This window comes from Pelodiscus sinensis, chromosome 12 (assembly GCF_052426305.1).
Source record: "Pelodiscus sinensis isolate ZL-2025 chromosome 12, ASM5242630v1, whole genome shotgun sequence".
Lineage (NCBI taxonomy): Eukaryota > Metazoa > Chordata > Testudines > Trionychidae > Pelodiscus > Pelodiscus sinensis.
Genome location: NC_143063.1, coordinates 25,275,248 through 25,294,749, shown reverse-complemented (window position 1 = coordinate 25,294,749; position 19,502 = coordinate 25,275,248). Strand labels below are relative to the sequence as shown.

The 19,502-nt window shown below is 44.0% G+C and overlaps 1 long non-coding RNA gene across 1 annotated transcript in view; it reads right to left on the bottom strand.

The window, feature by feature from the left end:
• Positions 1-19,023, bottom strand: part of LOC142831155 (uncharacterized) — a 28,435-nt gene extending 9,412 nt beyond the window's left edge. Inside the window, exons 1-3 of the long non-coding RNA XR_012906822.2 lie at positions 18,656-19,023; positions 12,387-12,482; positions 10,572-10,689 (exon numbers count right to left, since the gene is read on the bottom strand). This is a non-coding gene — a long non-coding RNA (uncharacterized LOC142831155). The remainder of the gene's footprint in view (positions 1-10,571; positions 10,690-12,386; positions 12,483-18,655) is intronic.
• Between the last annotated feature and the right edge of the window lie 479 nt (positions 19,024-19,502).

Sequence of the window (19,502 nt, the reverse complement as noted above, 5' to 3'; positions counted from 1 at the left end):
AAATGAACTTATCACCCAAATGCCTTCAGGCTCTGAATCTCACTCTTTCTCTCTTCCTCTTTTTAGAGGGATCCCACCACCAACTCAGTCAGTTGATTCAATACCTGACTTTTTCAAACATCTTATTTTATTGCTGGATGCATTTCAAGTATAATTTGTTTGCTATTTACTATTACAAGTTGAGCCTGATTCTCCTCTCCCTTATATTGGTGTAATTAACCTATTTCTAGTTTATACTGGTGTAAGGTCTTATTTACATGGGACACCTGAAGGTGTTTAGCTTAAAACAAACTAATTTAATGAAAACTGCAAATTCCTGTGTGGCCATTCATTGCAGTTTGAGTGTCCAAATGGACGTCAGATTAACAAAATCCATTTAAATTCACTATTTAGGTTCAGATGATGCAACTTGTCATGCAGGCAAAGCCTTTAGTGAGATCACAGTTAAGTCTGAGCTGTATCCCCTGGATTACGAGGATAAGCCATTGCTGAGACACACAGCGGATAAAGAATCTTTTCTTGATTACACTACTTATCACACACCTTAAAATTTTGGCAATTTTGGCTTAAATAAATAGATATCCTAGGAGAAATATGTGCCCTATGCTTACCATAGAGAAAACCCACAATACTGAAACAATATTATCTAGTGGGCTATTAAGGATAACCACTGTATTTTGCACTTCAGTGGCTACAACTTTTCTTGTAGTGCAAGGCTACATCTACACTGGCCCCTTCTTCAGAAGGGGCATGCTAATTTTGAAAGTGGGAATAGGGAAATCCGTGGGGGATTTAAATATCCCCCGCGGGATTTAAATAAACATGGCCGCCGCTCTTTTTCCAGCTTGGGGAAAAGCCGGAAAAAAGCGTCTAGACTGGCCCGATCCTCCGGAATAAAGCCCTATTCTGGAGGATCTCTTATTCCTACTTCAAAGGAATACTTTATTCCGGAGGATCGGGCCAGTCTTGACGCTTTTTTCCGGCTTTTCCCCAAGCCGGAAAAAAAGCGGCGGCCATGTTTATTTAAATCCCGCGGGGGATATTTAAATCCCCCGCGGATTTCCCTATTCCCACTTTCAAAATTAGCATGCCCCTTCCGAAGAAGGGGCCAGTGTAGACGTAGCCCAAAGGTGAAGGAGTGAGAAGAGAGAAAGTTTTGTTGGAGGGAATTCCACTCGTGTGTCACATAGATCTCTTGCTGTGGTACGTTGTGTGAAGGGAGCAAAAATGCAGCATTAAGCTGTGTCGCAGCTGCTTATATAGCAGCATGAAAGGGTTTGGTGGGAGTAGGGCTGGGATGGATCCCTCATAGGATGAGCAGATGCTTGAGGGCCCCTGGAGCTATTACAGACCCGAAGCTGTAAAAGTGGCTCCACAGTTAGAATAGGGGAGGATTCCTTTCCCTCTTTTCCGGGGATATGGAGAGGCTGGAAACTCAGTTTTGCAAAGGATTTGGAGAGTTCAAAATTTAGCTTCATTCAAAATAGCAACAAAAAGCAAACATCTCTAGATTCTCCATGAAGGAAAATTGAAAAAAAATTATTTCAGGTAGGTCAAAATATTTTGTTTCAATGTTGACCTTTTAAAAATTTTGTATGATGTTATGATACACATCATTATACCAACTAAACCAATTTCAAAATGCATTTAAAAATCACAGAAGAGTAGAACTGGAAGGGACATTGAGAGGTCATCAAGTCAAGTGCCCTGCCCTCACAGCAGTACCAAGAACTATGTAGAACTCTGATGGATGTTTATCTAACCTGCACTTAAATATCTCCAATGATGAAGATTCCACAACTTGCTTAGGCAATTTATTCCAGTGCTTTCAACATTTTGTAGGCAGCTCCCCGTAACTGTCTTCTTTACATGTGTTGCAAAACTTACCCAATTTTTTTGGAGAGGTAGCCATGTTAGTCTGTGTTATCTGTCCTTGGACCAGTCGAGGAATGAACTTAGACAAAGGGCCAACTGGAGCAGTAGTGGGGTTGTTTATTAGTACAGATTCTTAAGGGTACGGTGGTATTCACACACATCACATTCATGCTGGCAGTATGGAGGCAGGCAGCAAGTGACGAGAGTCAGTTTCGATTTTACAGGTGGCTGAAACGTGGCCAGGTGACAGCTCCCCAGAGGCTGGCCGTGAAGGTGATGAGGGTCCCCGGAGGTCCCTTTGGATCTGCAGGAGGGTTTTACTGTCTCCAGGAGGCTCTAAGGATTCTGCTGTGAAGTTACATCTTGTCCAAGAGAAAGAGAGAGACCTGGTTGCCTGTGATGTTAATTCATGCACTTTGCAGGGTCCTTTCTTACCTTAAAAGATTACAAATCCTGGACTGCTTTTTAATTGGGTGTTTCTCAATCTTACTACCCACTCATTCTATAGGCTATATTCATATTCATAAGCATACATTAAGCAATATGGTTTCTAAGCAACCATCTGGCCTTACTGGCCTTGACATCCTAACATAAATTGTATTGCTTGACACCTAACATAAATTGTATGGGTTAACATAACTAAAGCCTAACTTAAATTGTAGCTGAGTGAGTCAGAATCAAGGGAAAAGGGGGAAACAAGGGTGTGTGTCCAGCCATCTAGACTCCAATGGGGGAGGCAGAGGTCGTGTCCAGCTGGCTACAATCTGTAACTGAAAAAACTCAAAAAACAATGAATAGTCCTGCAGCACCTTAGAGACTAACAAAATATGTAGATGGTATCATGAGCTTTCATGGGCACAGCCCACTTCTTCAGATGAATGGAGTTAAAGGGTCCAGATTGCAAAATACCCAATTTTGTTTTGATTTTGACAAAACTGCATAGTCCAATGGAATATGGTTCTCTTGCTCCAAGCAACTTTATTTTTTTCACCTGCACACATATTTCTCCCCAGCTCAGGATTTACCCTTTTATGCTCATGAACAAAAATGGACTCCCTATCTCTCAGCTACAGATTTGACCCCACAATGTCAATGTGAAAATGGCATGATTGATCAATCTGCTCTATTAAAAATAAATTAAAAATAATTGTGCTTGTGGGATTTTTGCATGATAAAAACTCAGTCTGTTCTGATTTTTCCTCTTAAAAATAGAGCACAGAATGTCCATTAGAGTCATTTACCATGGCTGAAATGATAATAGATATTAATTCATATCTAAAGCAGCAGGGTACTGCTCAGGCAGCTAAAACCAGCAGCTGAAATAAGCGAACTGAGAAAGGCCAGATTGAGTCTGGCTGTCTGGCTTTATGTGAATCAGAGAGAACAGGTGGGCATATGGAGTCATGCTCCACCACCTCTCATGTACTACACATTTGGGCCAGTCACAGCCCCTGTATTTAGTCTCTGCTGCTTGTGCATGCTCCCAGGTTTGCAGACATTCTCAAACAAGTTGATAGGAATGGGGATATGGTACAAACCCTTCTGCATTGCCCAGTCACTGGGATGATCAGGCTGCTGCAGCTGATACATACCTGTTGATCACCTGCAAACTAAGAGTGGGATTATGCATCTTCCAGTCTCCAACAATCAAGCCTCCAGTCATGTATAGTGTATAGATTTTATCTTGCCATGTACCTAAGCAACTGAGCAATGATTCTGCCCTGGTAGAAAAGCAAAAGGGTCCACCCCCATCAGTTTATACACAAAACACACTGCTCCTGATCAATTTGAGCGCAAATCACTTCTTCTGGTTAATAGGAGATCGTTGTTCCCCTATTGTCAAGTCTTCTCACTAACAGATTTAATTTAGATTAGGAAGACAAAATGATACTGAGCGGGAGCCAGATTTCAGACAACATCTGACAATTAGGGCATCTTATTCATATTCATTTAGTACAAATCAAGAAGGGTTTCCCTTACAATGAATTTTAAGGAGAGTGAATACATGAGGTACAGTTAATCCTAATTTATGGAATGCAGTGTAATTTTATATTGAGCAGAACAAACATCACGTATGGTTGGTAACATCCTAACACTAAACTTCCTGTAGTCCTTCTTGGTCAGTGTGTGTTATAGATCCACCTTGTGTGTCTGGTCCATGCAAAAGTCTGTTACTGCCCTAGTCAGTGAGGCTTTTCTATGCCAGTTTTGAAGTCTCTTGTTTTGTCCCTGATATGTGGGTCAAGGTGGTGGCTGAGACATAAGGCACACACTTCCATATGCAAAATACTCATTTATGCCAGACATCAGTCAGTGGTTCAGCCTGACAACTTCTAAGGCTGTAGTTATTCATTTTCAGTACAAACCACATAACGAAAATTTGGGAGCAGCATAATATACACTAGCAATAAAGGATACTGTGCTGACTGTATTCGCCTAGGGGAACAAGATGGCGGGGAGAGACATAGTGAGAGGAAGTGCCTCGCAATTCAAGGATCCTGCTGCATACATTAGTTCTAGTCAGTCACCTGGGCCATGATGCATCAGTAACAGTATTTTTCCTCTTCAGTTTTAAAGAAAATTATGAGCAACAGTCCATTGGAAATGTTATTCTGATCACTAAGACTCCCTAAAGCCATGCTTACTTTCAACATTGTGCTACTTTTTCTTCTCACATCATGTAATCCTTTCCCTCCCAGATTCAATTTAGATTACGAAGAACAAAAGATATTGAGTTATTTCCATTTTGTTCAATTAAAACCTGTAATAAATCAGTTTTATTGTTCATGCTCATATGGTTTTTGACAAGAGGGGGTAAACAATGTGTAACAAATGATTTATTCTGTTAAATTTGCCTTGCCCCACCTCTGCAGGCTTCTTTTTAATCTGTCTTCTCAGCCTCCCTCGTGCTTGCGGATTGTCTCTCAAGTGGAGGGAAGATTTGGAAAGACCATAGAAGAAGAGCACCCAAGCAGTATCCTTCAGACTTCAGACATGCTACGATATTAAGAATGTGGCACAAGTGAGTGAGAAAGGGGCAGGGATAGAACAATGATCCTTTGTCTTTCACTCCTGCCTCCTCCTCCTCTCAGAAAGAAGGGATAGTCAGACTGTCATTGCTATCTCATAGGACAATGGCTATAAACTAGAGTAATAGACCCCAGGCTCCCTCTCTGCCTCCCCCCACAGAGAAGACTAAGAGTCTACTTGTAAAGTACTGTGCTCACTGATTCCAGTCCAGAAACCCAGTGAAAGCATGTACAAACCGAGTTGCGAACGGTTGCCTTACGACTGTTGGCAGTTACGACCGAAACTCTTGTAAATGGCGGACCCCGAGTTACGAACGCAATCCGTCCTTACAAACAGCGCGGTTGCGTGTAACTCAATGGGGTCCGAATTACAAACAAACAGAGTTACAACCTATTGCTTGGTCCATAACTGGCTCGTAAGTCGGAGAGAGGCTGTACCTAGTCCTAGTGAAATCAGTGAGATGGCTCAAATGGTATGTAGGCCCCCTTTATTATAGGAGCTTCTACTGGAAGGTTCCTTTGTTTTGCAGTCTTGCCCTAGTGACTTCAACTTCCTTGATGCCTTGGGGAAAAAAGAGGGAAACTGTTGCTCTCTTCCAGGCAGTGCAGGGAGAGAGTTGGTGTGCTCCAATTTAGAGAGAGTATCCAGATTTCTTGTGTGAAGCCTTTTTCAGTCCAGGAGCTGCAGCTGGAAGCTAGAGCCTGCTGCTGAGAGCCTGCTGGGGCTTGGATCTAACAGGCTGCTTCAGGGGGTGTTGGTGATTATCCCTGGAGAGGAGAGACTCTGGCTGTGCCTGTGATTGAGAAGGGCCTGCACAGAAGTAACTGTAACTGTGCTGTTTGGAAAAGTGCTGCCTGGGATGGAGCACAGAAGACAGACTCTGGGTCCAAAGAGAGGCAGAGCAGTTGGCCCAGTGAACCAGAGCTGCTGGCATTTGGTGGGGCCTGCTCCAGTGTCAGAGGGATTGTGCAGCTTGTTGCCTGCCTGTACTGACATTCATACAACCTGCAGAGTGCTGTTTCCACTTCAGCTGCAGATCTTCAAGCGCGCCTACGCAAGCGTCTGGGACTCTGAGATCCAAAGGAGCACACACTCTGGGGTGGGTAAATGGTGACAGTGTAAATGCCAATTAGATACATTTCCTTTATTTTAGTGTACTTTTAAAATTGATTTTATTCAATTTTAGTCTGTTAAACCCTGTTTCTTTAAGTTGTTAAGTACAGGTGTGTTGATTCTAATTTAATCAGTTACATGCATATTACTTATAATTGTAGATTGGAGTTAGATCCAGATCATTACTGGAATAAGTTTATTCCTGGAGATTTCCAAAGCACTCCATTAAGGGTGTACAGGGGCCAGCTAGGTTAAGGAACCACCATTTTATATTTCTTTAGAAGCAAGGGACTAAAACAAAGGGGTTCACAGAGGATCCCCAACTATCCAACATCACCACTAGGATACTCAGGATGTCCTTTAATGTTAAAAAACATCAGGAGCCTAGGCACACAGGTTAGCCAAGTAACCCAGGAAGGAAAGTGGGGGTTCCTCAGTGGAGGTAAAATTAAGCAGATAGTTAAATCTTGAGAGTAAATGCAGTGCTCAGCCTCTTGTGTCTTAAAATGTTTCTCGGGGCAATAAATAGTCTATCAAAAAGGACACACAGAAATCCTGAAGCTGTGTGAACCTTGCCTCTTTTTGATTATTATATTACGGAGGCAGCGCTCAGAATAGATGAGGTAAAACCTCTGTCTAAATCTCCCAGTGGGAGCTTTGAAGGATACCTCAGCCTGTGTGAAAGTCTTGTAAAACCCATGGATGAAACTGATTTCCATGGGGCCAGGATTTCACTGTGCGGGTATGTCTACACTACCACTCTAGTTCGAACTAGGGTGGTTAATGTAGGCAACCGGAGTTGCAAATGAAGCCCGGGATTTGAATTTCCCGGGCTTCATTTGCATGTTGCCGGGCGCCGCCATTTTTAAATGTCCGCTAGTTCGGACTCCGTGCCCGCGGCTACACGCGGCACGAACTAGGTAGTTCGGACTAGGCTTCCTATTCCGAACTACCTGTACTCCTCGTGGAACCCAGGGTAATGGGTGGGCCTAGATTCTCCCCAATCTCTCATTAGTCACTGGGGGAAGTGGCCTGGACTTTGAACTACTCCCAAAGTACCCCCAAAGGGACTTAGAACTACTCCCAAAGGGAACTGAACCAAGGGCGCCATTTCGGAAGGCTAGTGGGGACAGCAGCCATGCGCTCCGGGACGTGGCTAGCTTTTCATCCTGTTCCCCGGACACTAAGGGAGTGAAGGGGAAGTGCTTGCATTCCATGCATTTCTCTCAGACCTAGATGCTGAGTTGCCTTCAGCAGCCAGGTGTGAGAGGCATGCACAGAATGCAAACATTTTCCCTTCACTCCCTTAACATACCAGCAATGGGATGGAAAGCTAGCCACGTCCCAGAGCACACAGCGGCTGCCCCCCAGTCCCAGCCTCCTGAAATGGCGCCCTTAGACTGAACTAAAGTGGCCCATTTGAAGAGCTGGGCCCGAGGGTGAAGACATTGCCTCCAGATAAGGTTCCTTGGTACACTGCTCTATTCTGGAGCTGGGACAAACTGAGAGACATTACAGAGAAGACTGAGAGGCCCCTGTTGGACCTCTACCTCAACAGGGATATGTGTTGCTTTTATATCACAGACAGACTGTGTGCACCTTGGCCAGAGGGCGGAGTCAGCAAACACTGACCACAAACAGGCAGAGAGAGTGCAGGCACGTGCACTCGGCCAAGGGGTACTTGCGAGAGGTGAGTGCAACCCATTACACCCAGCATATCCAAGTAATAAGCTTTATAGTGGAAAAAGAGCACATATAGGAATAATACAGGATTTAAACTTTCAATGGGAATAAAATCTGAATGTAGACAAAACATTTTAATGAAAATGTTTCATATCAAACACTGGTACAGTATCAGAAAGAACTATTGAAACAAGGCAAAGCTGAGAATTCTAGAGGTTCTAAATAAGGAGAGGAAAAAAGGAATTAGAAGAATGTAAACACATGGTATTTATTAATTATTCAGGTATTTATAATGGCAATGTTGAAGGCAAAGAGAGAAGAGGACAAAATAAGTGTATATAGTTCATTCCCAGGACCATCTGATTAGAATAGCAACGTCTAGCAAGAGAAAGCTAAGGGAATTAAGAAATGTTAGACAGACAACAATCATTAAACCATGTAAGAATGCCAGACTGGAATCTGAAGCAAAATGCAGGACAATGTAGCACTTTAAAGACTAACCAGATGGTTTATTAGATGATGAGCTTTCGTGGGCCAGACCCACTTCCTCAGATCTGAGGAAGTGGGTCTGGCCCACGAAAGCTCATCATCTAATAAACCATCTGGTTAGTCTTTAAAGTGCTACATTGTCCTGCATTTTGCTTCAGCTACCCCAGACTAACACGGCTACATTTCTATCACTAGACTGGAATCTGTGATCTTGTGTTTTATGCCATAAGGGAAAAGAGCAGGAACTCTGTGGGGAATTAAGGTACTTAATACAAAATGGGGTGAGGCCATGAAACAGGGGAGGAAAAAAATAAGGGTATGTCTACACTACCACCCTAGTTCGACCTAGGGTGGTAATGTAGGCAACTGGAGTTGCAAATGAAGCCGGTTCAGACTAGTTACGAGGAGTAACGGTAGTTTGGACTAGAAGCCTAGTCCGAACTACCTAGTCCGTGCCGCGTGTAGCCGCGCGGCACGGAGTCCGCACTAGCGGACATTTAAAAATGGCGGCGCCCGGCAACATGCAAATGAAGCCCGGGAAATTCAAATCCCGGGCTTCATTTGCAACTCCGGTTGCCTACATTACCACCCTACTTTGAACTAGGGTGGTAGTGTAGACATACCCTAAGAGACTATAAAATCCTATTTTTAGAAACATAAGGGGGAAAATGTACAAAGAGCTGCTTAAATCCATAGCAGTTAAAATGGGTTCATATTTGCAAAGTTATGGTTGATTGCAGTGGTCTACTCTTTGGGTAAATACAGCCATCAGCAGCATCACCAACAGTGCATTCTATCACCTTCAATTTTTTGGTTTGTTAAAATCTCTTAAATGGAATTAGGATGACTAATTTATCCACATTGCATGCCTCATACCTGGCATTTCTGTAAACATTTTCTCTGATGATCTGCAATAGAAATAGTAACATTCATTTTTTCCCTATAATTGGCAATGGATGATCAATGTATCAACCACAATACCAGACTGCTGCTCCAGAAGTCACTTTAAATGGTTACAAATCCAGTAAGGAAAACCTTTGAAAAGTCAGTCTTAAAAACTATCTGAGTTTAGGGCCCATAAAGATAAATTTATCCAATTTCAAATTCAGTGAGAACACAAATTCATTATATGAGTTGTTCCATTATAACTCCAAGATAATAAGGGTAATTCATAAATATACACACACACACACAAAATGTAAACAATTACAGACCTATTGAAAATGAAAGGTCTAGCATTGCCAAATTTATATAAAACTTCAAGTAGCTAAGAATCATCCATTTGTACACTAGTTAGTTTACGTAACTGCATGATCTTATTATTCTTTCCTTAATCATCCCCTTGTGCTTCAAAAAGAATAGAGTACACTCAGGCTATGTCTACACTTCAGAGTTTTTCCAGAATACCAGAGGTATCCTGGAAAAACTCTGCCGCGTCCAGGGAATGCATCTGCTCTTCCAAATTTTTTTTTTTGGAACAGCAGACGCACCCTTTCAGAAGCCCTTATGAGGCATAAGAGATCTTCTGAAAGAGGAGGTTTTTTCCAACATTTGGTCCCATATAGACTGGCCAAATGTCGGAAAAGCCTCTTCCAAAAGAAGAATCAGAAAAAGGTATGCAAATTGTGGTTCACAATTTATGAATTGTACCTTTTTCTGAACCTTCCCTCCCCCCAGCAATTTAGACATAGCCTCAGGATGTCCTTAGGATTTATGGGGCCCTACACAGTAATATTAAACTGATACCCCATCCCAGACAACAACCCAGTGTGCGGGGGGTGATTTTTTAGAGATGAGATTTTACAATTGTAGTGCCCTCTCTCTACCTGGTTACCTTCTTTAATGCCAATCTACTTACAGGTTTTGATGGATAGGTCTGGGTTCTTCTGGATCCCGCCACCCACTCAACTTCATTTTTTCCTATGGATTTATTTGGCCTCCACCCCCGTCACGCCTTCCTGGCAAGGTCACCAGGGCAGCTTGGGAGGAAAATTCTAACCCAGGGTAATCCCCACGTACTTGCCAGATAGTTGGAGATTCCCAGAAAATAGCACAAACACATACACTATATTAAACACAATTATATTAAACAGGACACAAATATAACAGAACAGGGTAAAACACTATTTTTAGGTTCACCGGTGCCCAGCAACTGTACGGTTAGTGTCCCGTTGATACAAATACTTTGTTGGGGCCCTTGATGACTTATGACCACAAAATTCTTCTCTGCAGTGGTTTAGCAGTGGTACTAACTGGGTCCAGTACAGTCCAAAGAATTCACAAGTGGGAGAAGGCAGTAAATCCCTCCACAGGTTTAATATGCAGCAGGTTATAAAATCCCCAAACAAATTCTCTGACTAAGTAAAGGGTGGTCCACTCACACACTCCATGAATGAGCCTCAGGTTCAGAGATGACTCAGTCACTGCAGAGGGGCTGGTTTCTTCTGGCAGGGACCCTCTTCAGGCAGGAATCAGGCTGCTTTGGTCCCGGAATTTCCCCTCAACACAAAGGGGTGCAAATCTCAAGGTGCAAGTTACACAACGGCACTAAAATTCAAACTGTAATCTCCTACCCCAGCATTCTGACACACACACATCAGCCAGCAGCCCTGAACTAGCAGGCAGAGCAGAGCTGACCATGTGGTGACGGGTCTCACCCAGGGAGCCGGAGAGCCAACACAGCCTGGCTGGTGAAGTTTCCCAGAAAACTCTACAAACTGGGAATCAACCAGAGGAGAAATAAAACCCAGCTTTCAGGTCCCTAGAGGCTAGTTCTCAGGGGGAAACCCTGCATGCAGGTCTGGGGCCTACTCATTTCCACACAGCCAGCCCTCCCCTTGCCCTGGCTGGCTCCAGACTGTCCCAACCATGGCTCCTCCTCCTCCTCCTGAACTCCCTGAGAGGGGCATCTCACTCCCTATGGGTTGTCAGGCGGACTCTGACCCTGGTAGGAAGGGGGAGCTAAGGCAAACCCTGAGCTGCCAGCAGACAGAGCCCCAGGAATCTAGGTAATCTCCTTGGGGGTTACATAATTTTCAGCAACACACTAATGAAACACTTGTAAACCAAATTGTAAACTACATTCTTGTAGCTTAACAAAGTAAATTCAGCAACTGACAGGATACACCTAAGGTTGGCAAATGCCTGTTAAGGGGCTTCATTACCACGTGAATGGCTCTTTCACAGGTTCAGTGTTCTGCTAATAGATCCATTAAGCTTCTTTACTTTTAAATGAACTAGATTCTCTCTGGAGGAAGCAGAGACCCACTGGTGCCCCAAATTGTCAGGTGACCTATGTAGCTACATATTCTGCAAATGGGTAAGGATGCCCCTGAGTACTGTATGGTATAAAGGATTTAGAATAAATCAGTGACATGAGCTTGTGATGGCTGAGTGACTTGTGAGTGACAAACCCACAAGTAAGTTATGAAGGTGATCTGGAAAGAGTTGATGATTGACTGACATATACATATATGCAGCTAGAACAGATTTGTTGCTATGATAAATATGACAATTCCGTGATGCAGGTTAAAGACATGTAAATCGTTCACAATATAACACTAACAAAAATACTCTCAGCAGGAATATTTACTTAATCAGAACAGGCTGCTGAACTGTACATTTAAATTTGAAAAATCAAGGTCTCTCAGTAGAAGTTTTGTAAACAAAGGGGAATTGTTCTCAGCAAGCTGCCTGTGAGAAAAATGCTCATGTTCAGCATAAATTGAACATAACAGCCCCTTTGCACCATACATAATTTGGCTTTGCCTAGGCAAGAGCTGTTCTAAAAAAAAAGCTTTAATGTTTTCATGTTAATTCAAAGAGTGCACTAATAATGTTCCAGAATTAAATTAAAGAACACTTTGTAATATAAGCACTGGCATAGCAAGAAAACACAGTTTATTTATGTGACGGTTTCGTTTCGCCTCTCCCCCTCCCCCTCCATGCATTATTAAATTGATTTATGGATATAAATATGCATAACTTGAAGATGCTTTAGACAAAATACCTCATGTAACCTGTCAATTTTAATGTCACAAACTGCTGGATCAATATATCTTATTTTGGTGTATGTATCTTTCTTGTATGTAAAGTTAGAAATATGGGATAGGAAATGGTTTATGATTTTAAATGTGCAAATGAAAGCTATCAAGGGTGATTCCAATGCTAGAACACGTCAGTGTCTGAGTAATTACCTGTAAACTCCTGTGTCCTTTAAGTCTTAGCAGTGGTTAGTCTTAGGAAGACATATGATGACCCCAACTGCTGGTAACATTTGACCAGGTAATTTTCTATGGAAGGGGAGAATGTAAAACAAAGAATTCCCACTTAAAAGGGAGGCTATTCAAGATGTATCCAGTATGCTAATATACTATGTAATATTGGCACATTTGTCTATCTAACCTACTTATATGCCCCTTCCCTCCAACAGACTAGCTTCTAAGGGCCTAGCAATGTATTTATTCACACAACATCTTGTGAAGTAGGTAAATTTTACTATGACTACTTCAGGAAAGATGTGGAGAAATTAGAGAAGGTCCAGAGAAGAGCAACACATATGATTAAAGAAACCAATACATTTGGGGCAGAGATACAAACATTTCTGATTTATCAACAACTTCCATTCCTGAGGTATTTGTAACTCTGTTGTATAACAAAATAATGATTTTTCATAATCTTGCATAAAAACCCTCAAAAGAAATATTTTTGTAAATGTGATTGATGCTAGTTTAATGCCTCTGGCTAAGCAGTCTGTAAGATATAGGTATATAGTTAGAAGCTGCTAAAATGAGAACTGACTTTTTGGCGTGAAAGTTGGAATCTTAGACTCAGATGAATCTTCATGAAACTCTGCACTTGGCATGCTATCCAACGAGCTTTGTGAAGATTATGTCTCTGTATTTTTAGTGTTAAGTTCCTCTTGGTGATGTTAATAAATATAGCGCTGTTAACAGAGCAGATGAATATCACACCTTCACAGAGCAGAATGTGTTAGTTTTTTAAGATGACGGAGGCTTCTTGTACTCAGAAATAAAGAAAAAAGTGAACATTCAAACTTAGGCAATCAGTGCCTGCAGAGTCTGAAAAGTTCTAGATACTGGAGACAGTTTTCTGCTGTTGGCCAACTGGAAAAAAAAAGAAAGAAATCACAAAGATACAAGCAACTCCGGTAAATATCAAGGCCAGTAGGCTACCATTGGATAGGTGCTGGGTCTTCATACATATTTGCTGTTATTGACAAAAGAGTGAGGAAAAGCTCTTCTCAAACATTTAGGCAAAGGAGAACCAAAATTAAATTCACCTTAGCTGCTGTCTTTTATATTTGCTTCTCATGCACATTTGTCAGGTGAACTGTTTGCAATGAAAGCTGAGCCTCGTACAGTGTTCAATGTACTCGATGAGATGGATTATGAGAATAAGTGTTTGGGCAGTTCAATAATAGCAGCAACCCATTGACATTCTAATCAGTGTGCAGACCTATTTTGAAAAAAGAATTGGTGAGATGTAAAATGAGGTTACTGTTGAAGGGACTGATGTTTTCCCTATTCAAAATTGCAGCAAAAATCCAATCTGTTGCAGAGACCAAGCATTGTAGTTACCTACCTGTGGCACTTCCTCTATTGCACATCATCTTAGCCTCACTATATCGTCACTCTCAGTACCCCAAGCACTAATTAATTGTCTCTAGGTAGTGTGAGGGATCTCAGTGGAGGAAGCAATTGTAAGTTTGTCCTTGCCATTAAGAAGCCAGTGCTTGCATCTAAATGAACTTCTTTTCCCCCATGCAAAGGAGTGGGAAGAAGTGATTTACTCTCCAAATAGGAGAATCAATATGGTGGTGGATTCTTCAGGGAGTGTTACTCCAGAGAAAATCCCTGTGACAGCCTCCTGTAAATTACCTACAGCTTTCAGTCCTCACAAGATTTCGTAGGTCAAAGGCTCACATCACTTGTATCCTTGAGATAGCTGTCATTTCCAGGCATCCTGAATGCCATCACTATGTTGAACATACCGTCTCTTCCATTGATCTAGCCACTTGGCTGGCTGGCTCTGACTTTTCTTCATTTTTAAATGGCTTGTGCCTTGGGCCAGAGGTTGGTCCAACCTTATTTATAATGCCAGTGCTGCTTTTCTTTGAGGGAAGCTCCCACTGAGTAGGCTACCTCCTCCTCTTTGAATCCTCTACGGACCCAAGAACAGCCAAGCCAAGCCCTTATCTTGTCACTCCATAGGAAGGCCTCAGGCATAGTTCAAGTCCCAGCAATAGCCAGTCCTTAAAGGCCACAAGCCTGATCAAAACAACTGTCCTAGGAACAGGGTTACACAGGCAGCAGTTCCATTTCTTATCTAACCCCTGTCACATAAACCTGTCAGTGGCCTGGTTACCTCAGTTCAAGTAGATCCTTTGTCACGTATTATTAAGCAATCCATTGCTGGTACCCATGAAGTTTCACTTTTTTTTTCACTTTTCATTTTTCTTTTTTTTTTTTTTCCCCATGACCATCTTCTCTCTTCAACTGTTTTTATAATGGTTGAATACCTTTCTGCAGCACAGTGCAGCCCTCATGTTGCTATGATAACTTGGTGACTATACGTGCTAATTAACTGGACAAGAAACACCTTGGCTAATCTTTTCCTGGTCTCCTTCTACATAGAATCATAGTACCATAAAGCTGGAAGAGACCTCAGAAGGTCATCAAGTCCAGCCCCCTACTCTAGGCAGGACCAATCCCAACTAAATCAACCCAGCCAGGGTTTTGTCAAACTGAGACTTAAACACCTCTAGAGATGGAGACTCCACTACTTCCCTAGGTAACCCATTCCAGTGCTTCACCACCTTCCTAGTGAAATAGTTTTTCCTAATATCCAACCTGGACCTCTCCCACCACAACTTGAGACCATTGCTCCTTGTTCTGCCATCTGTCACCACTGAGAACAGCCTTTCTCCATCCTCTTTGGAAGCTCCCTTCAGGAAGTTGAAAGCTGCTGTCAAATCCCCCCTCACTCTTTGCTTCTGCAGACTAAACAGACCCAACTCCCTCAGCCTCTCCTCATAGGTCATATGCTCCAGCCCCCAAATCATTTTGGTTGCCCTCCGCTGGACCTTCTCCAATGCGTCCACATCCTTTTTGTAGTGGGGGGGGGGGGGAGGAGCAGAACTGGACACAATACTCCAGATGTGGCCTCACCAGAGCCGAATAAAGGGGAATAATGACATCTCTGGATCTGCTGGCAATGCTCCTCTTAATGCAACCTAATATGCCATTAGCCTTCTTGGATACAAGGGCACACTGTTGACTCATATCCAGCTTCTCATCCACTGTAACCCCCAAGTCCTTTTCTGCAGAATTACTTCTTAAGTGGTTGGTCCCCAGCTTGTAACAATGCTTGGGATTCTTCTGTCCCAAGTGAGGACTCTGCACTTGTCCTTGTTGAACGTCATCAGATTTCTTTTCGCCCAATCCTCCAATATGTCTAAGTTACTCTGGACCCTATCTTTGCCCTCAAGCGTATCTACCTCTCCCCCTACCTTAGTGTCATCCGCAAACTTGCTGAGGGTGCAATCCATCCCCTCATCCAGGTCATTAATAAAGATATTGAACAAAACCAGTCCTAGAACCTAACCTTAGGGCACTCCATTAGAAACCGACCACCATCCTGACATCAAGCCGTTGATCACTACCCGCTGGGCCTGGCCTTCTAGCCATCTTTCTATCCATCTTACTGTCCATTTATCCAATCCATATTCCCTTAACTTGCTGGCAAGAATATTGTGGGAGACCGTATCAAAAGCCTTGCTAAAGTCAAGGTATATCGCATCCACTGACTTTCCCACGTACACCGAGCCAGTTACCTCATCATAGAAGCTAATCAGATTGGTCAGGCACGACTTTCTCTTTGTGAATCCATGCTGACTATTCCTAATCACTTTCCTCTCTTCCAAGTGCCTCAAAATGGATTCCTTAAGGATCCCTTCCATGATTTTTCCAGGAACCGAGATAAGACTGACCGGCCTATAGTTCCCTGGATCGTCCTTCTTCCCTTTTTTTAAGATGGGCACTACATTTGCCTTTTTCCAATCATCTGGGATTTCTCCCAATCTCTATGACTTTTCAAAGATAATGGCCAAAGGCTCCTCAATGACATTTGCCAACTCCCTCAGTACCCTCGGATGCATTAAGTCTGGACCCATGGATTTATATACATTTAGCTTTTCTAAATAGTTCCTAACCTGTTCTTTACCCACCAAGGGCTGTCCATCTTCATCCCATCTTGCGTCACTTAGCGCATTAGTCCGGGAGCCCACCTTGTCCGTGAATACAGAGGCAAAGAAAGCATTGAGTACTTCAGCTTTCCCCACATCATCTGTCACTAGGTTACCTCCTTCATCCAGTAGGGGCCGCACACCCTCTTTGATCACCTTCTTCTTGTAAAAATGCCTGTAGAAACCTTTCTTGTTATCCTTCAAATCCTTAGCCATTCGCAATTCCATTTGCACTTTCATCTTCCTGATAACCCCCCGGCTTTGTTTGTTTCCCAGGCTTCTCGCATTAGTGTACAAACACTTCAGATAACCAGTTGATCGTTCTATCTTCTCCATTCGAATCAGGAGTCCTCCTTCCTTGCTAGTTCCTCTCTGCATTTCTTCCCGGTATCTGACTTTCCCACTCCTCTCAGGGTTTTGGTTACCATCCCCCGATGAACCTAGTTTAAAGCCCTCCTCACTGGGTTTGCAAGCCTGCCCGCAAAGATGCTCCTTCCTGTCTTCATTAGGTGGATCCCATCTCTTCCTAACAATCCTTGTGCCTGGAACAGAGTCCTATGACTGAAGAAACCAAAGCCCTCTCTACGACACCACCTGCGCAACCATGCATTTACGTCCTCAATTTGATGATCTATGCCCAGTCCTTTCCCTTCAACAGGGAGGATGGACGAGAACACCACTTGTGCTTCGAGTTCTTGGATCCTTCTTCCCAGAGCTACATAATCCTCAGTAACCCGCTCAAGGTCATTCTTGGCCGTATCGTTAGTTCCCACGTGGAGAAGCAGGAAGGGGTAGCGATCTGAAGGTTTGATCAGTTTGGTAAGCCTCTCAGTCATAGTGTGTTTGGAACAAAGAAAATACTGCTTTGTCCTCTAGCACAATAGAAACTATGTGGTGATCTTATGGGCAAGTGCTTTCGTCTTTCATAAGCTAAAGAAGGTTTGTACTCTTTTGTTTTGGGTAAAGGCCCAGATCCAGAGATAAGACCATAAGATACGCAAATGTTTATGCCAAAAAGCCACAGAAGCAGGAGGAATATATTCAGCATAAATCATAGCTCTAGAAGCTCCACCTATAATATGGCTAATACATCTACTAATACATCTGGCTAATATGTCAAATTTGGGATTAAACTAAACCAGAAGGATATTACTACAGGCAGTCCCCAGGTTACGTACAAGATAGGGACTGTAGGTTTATTCTTAAGATGAATTTGTATGTAAGTCGGAACTGGCGTCCAAATTCAGCCGCTGTTGAAACTGACCAGCGGCTGACTACAGGAAGCCTGAGGCAAAGCTGCTCTGCTCCGGGCTTCCTGGAATCAGACGCTGATCAGTTTCAACAGCGGCTGAATCTGGACGCCTGGGACAGAGCAGCTGGGGTGCTGCCGGGTTGGTCCAGTAGCGCCGAGAAGCGGTGCTGCGGGACCAACCCGGCAGCGCCCCAGCTGCTCTACCCCAGGCGTCGACGAGAAAAGCCTGGTCTGCTGGGGGGGGCACACTAGCTGTGCCCCCCCCCCCAGCAGACCAGAGAGACGCGGAGCAAAGCTTTGCTCTGCGGCTTTGCTACGCGTCTCCCTGGTCTGCTGGGGACCCCCCCCCCCCCCAGCACACCAGGGAGACGCGGAGCGGCTTTTCTCGCCGCAGAGGACGCGGCGGCGGGACTGCAGCGCGTCTGGGTGGTCCCGCCATTCGCATCCTCCGGGGCGAGAAAAGCCCCGTTCGTATGTAAGGATCCGACGTAAGTCGGATCCATGTAACTCGGGGACTGCCTGTACTTTTCTAAACAGGACAGAGTTATACTGAAGACTGAAAAAAGGGAAATTTTTACCATCTAACACAAAAAAGTAATTTTTGTCATGGTAGTTTTTACTCCAGTCACTATGCTAATATTTAATATTTAACATATTTAGTATATGTTAAATATTAAACCTATACCTATAATTAACTATCTTGTAAAATGGGAGACAGATGGAATATGTCCCGTATTTTAGTGAATATACCCCACACCCAAATGTACCCCGCACTCGAATATACCCCGTGGTTTTTGTTGTTTCATTAAAAAAATCTTGCACGAGTGTAACCCACAGGGTATATGAGACTGTGCCGAGAGTAACCCACAGAGTATATAAGACTGTGCCGGGGGTATATTGACGGTGCGGGGCGGAGGGGGAAGAGTGGGAAGTAGCCAGCCACTCACCCGCCCGGTTCCTGCACAGCCGCCAGCCTCCAGCCTCCGGGCAGGGGAGCGATTCAGCCAGGCGCCCTCCCCTGCCTGCAGCCACCACACGCAGGCGCTGCCACGAGCTGGCTTGTTGCTCCTGCACAATCCAGCCGGGCGCCCTTCCATGTCTGCAGCTGCTGCCACTGCACGCCGGCCCCACTGTGCACTCACTTGTTGCTCCTGGGCCAGGACATGGCTCGGGGTGGCGGGCCAGGCGCTGGCACAGGAGCAACAAGCGAGCGTGCAGCGGCACTGGCATGTGGCAGTGGCGGCTGCAGGCAGGGGAGGGCGCCCAGCTGGATTGCGCAGAAGCAACAAGCACTATACCCCAGCCCCGCTCCTGTGCGCCGGTGAGTGGGGCCGGGGGCTGCAAGGGGGCGTGGGGAGGTTGCAAGTAGGGTACAAAGGAGGCTGCGGGGGGGGGGGGGGTGTTGCGGGGATCCGCAGCGCGGGCCACCAGCTACCCAGGACAGGGCTCCGGGCTCCTTCCCAGTACTTTCTGTAAAAAAAACCAGTATACCCCACACACGAATATACCCCGCGGGGATGGAGGGTGCGGGGTTTGTAAAAATGAATATAACCTGCTGATTATATTCACTAAAAGACGGTATACAGAAATATTTTCATGTTTACCTGAGTACATATGACCTGATAGGGGAATATGAAACATGAAGTCTTTATCAAAAGAGTTATAGATTTTCATGCTGACTCAGCCACTGACCTCCTGAGTGACTACGGGCAAGCCTTTTTATACTTCAGTTCACCATACTAAAATTAGCATCCCATCTTTTCTCCCTCCATTGCCAAGGATTAATCCATTAAT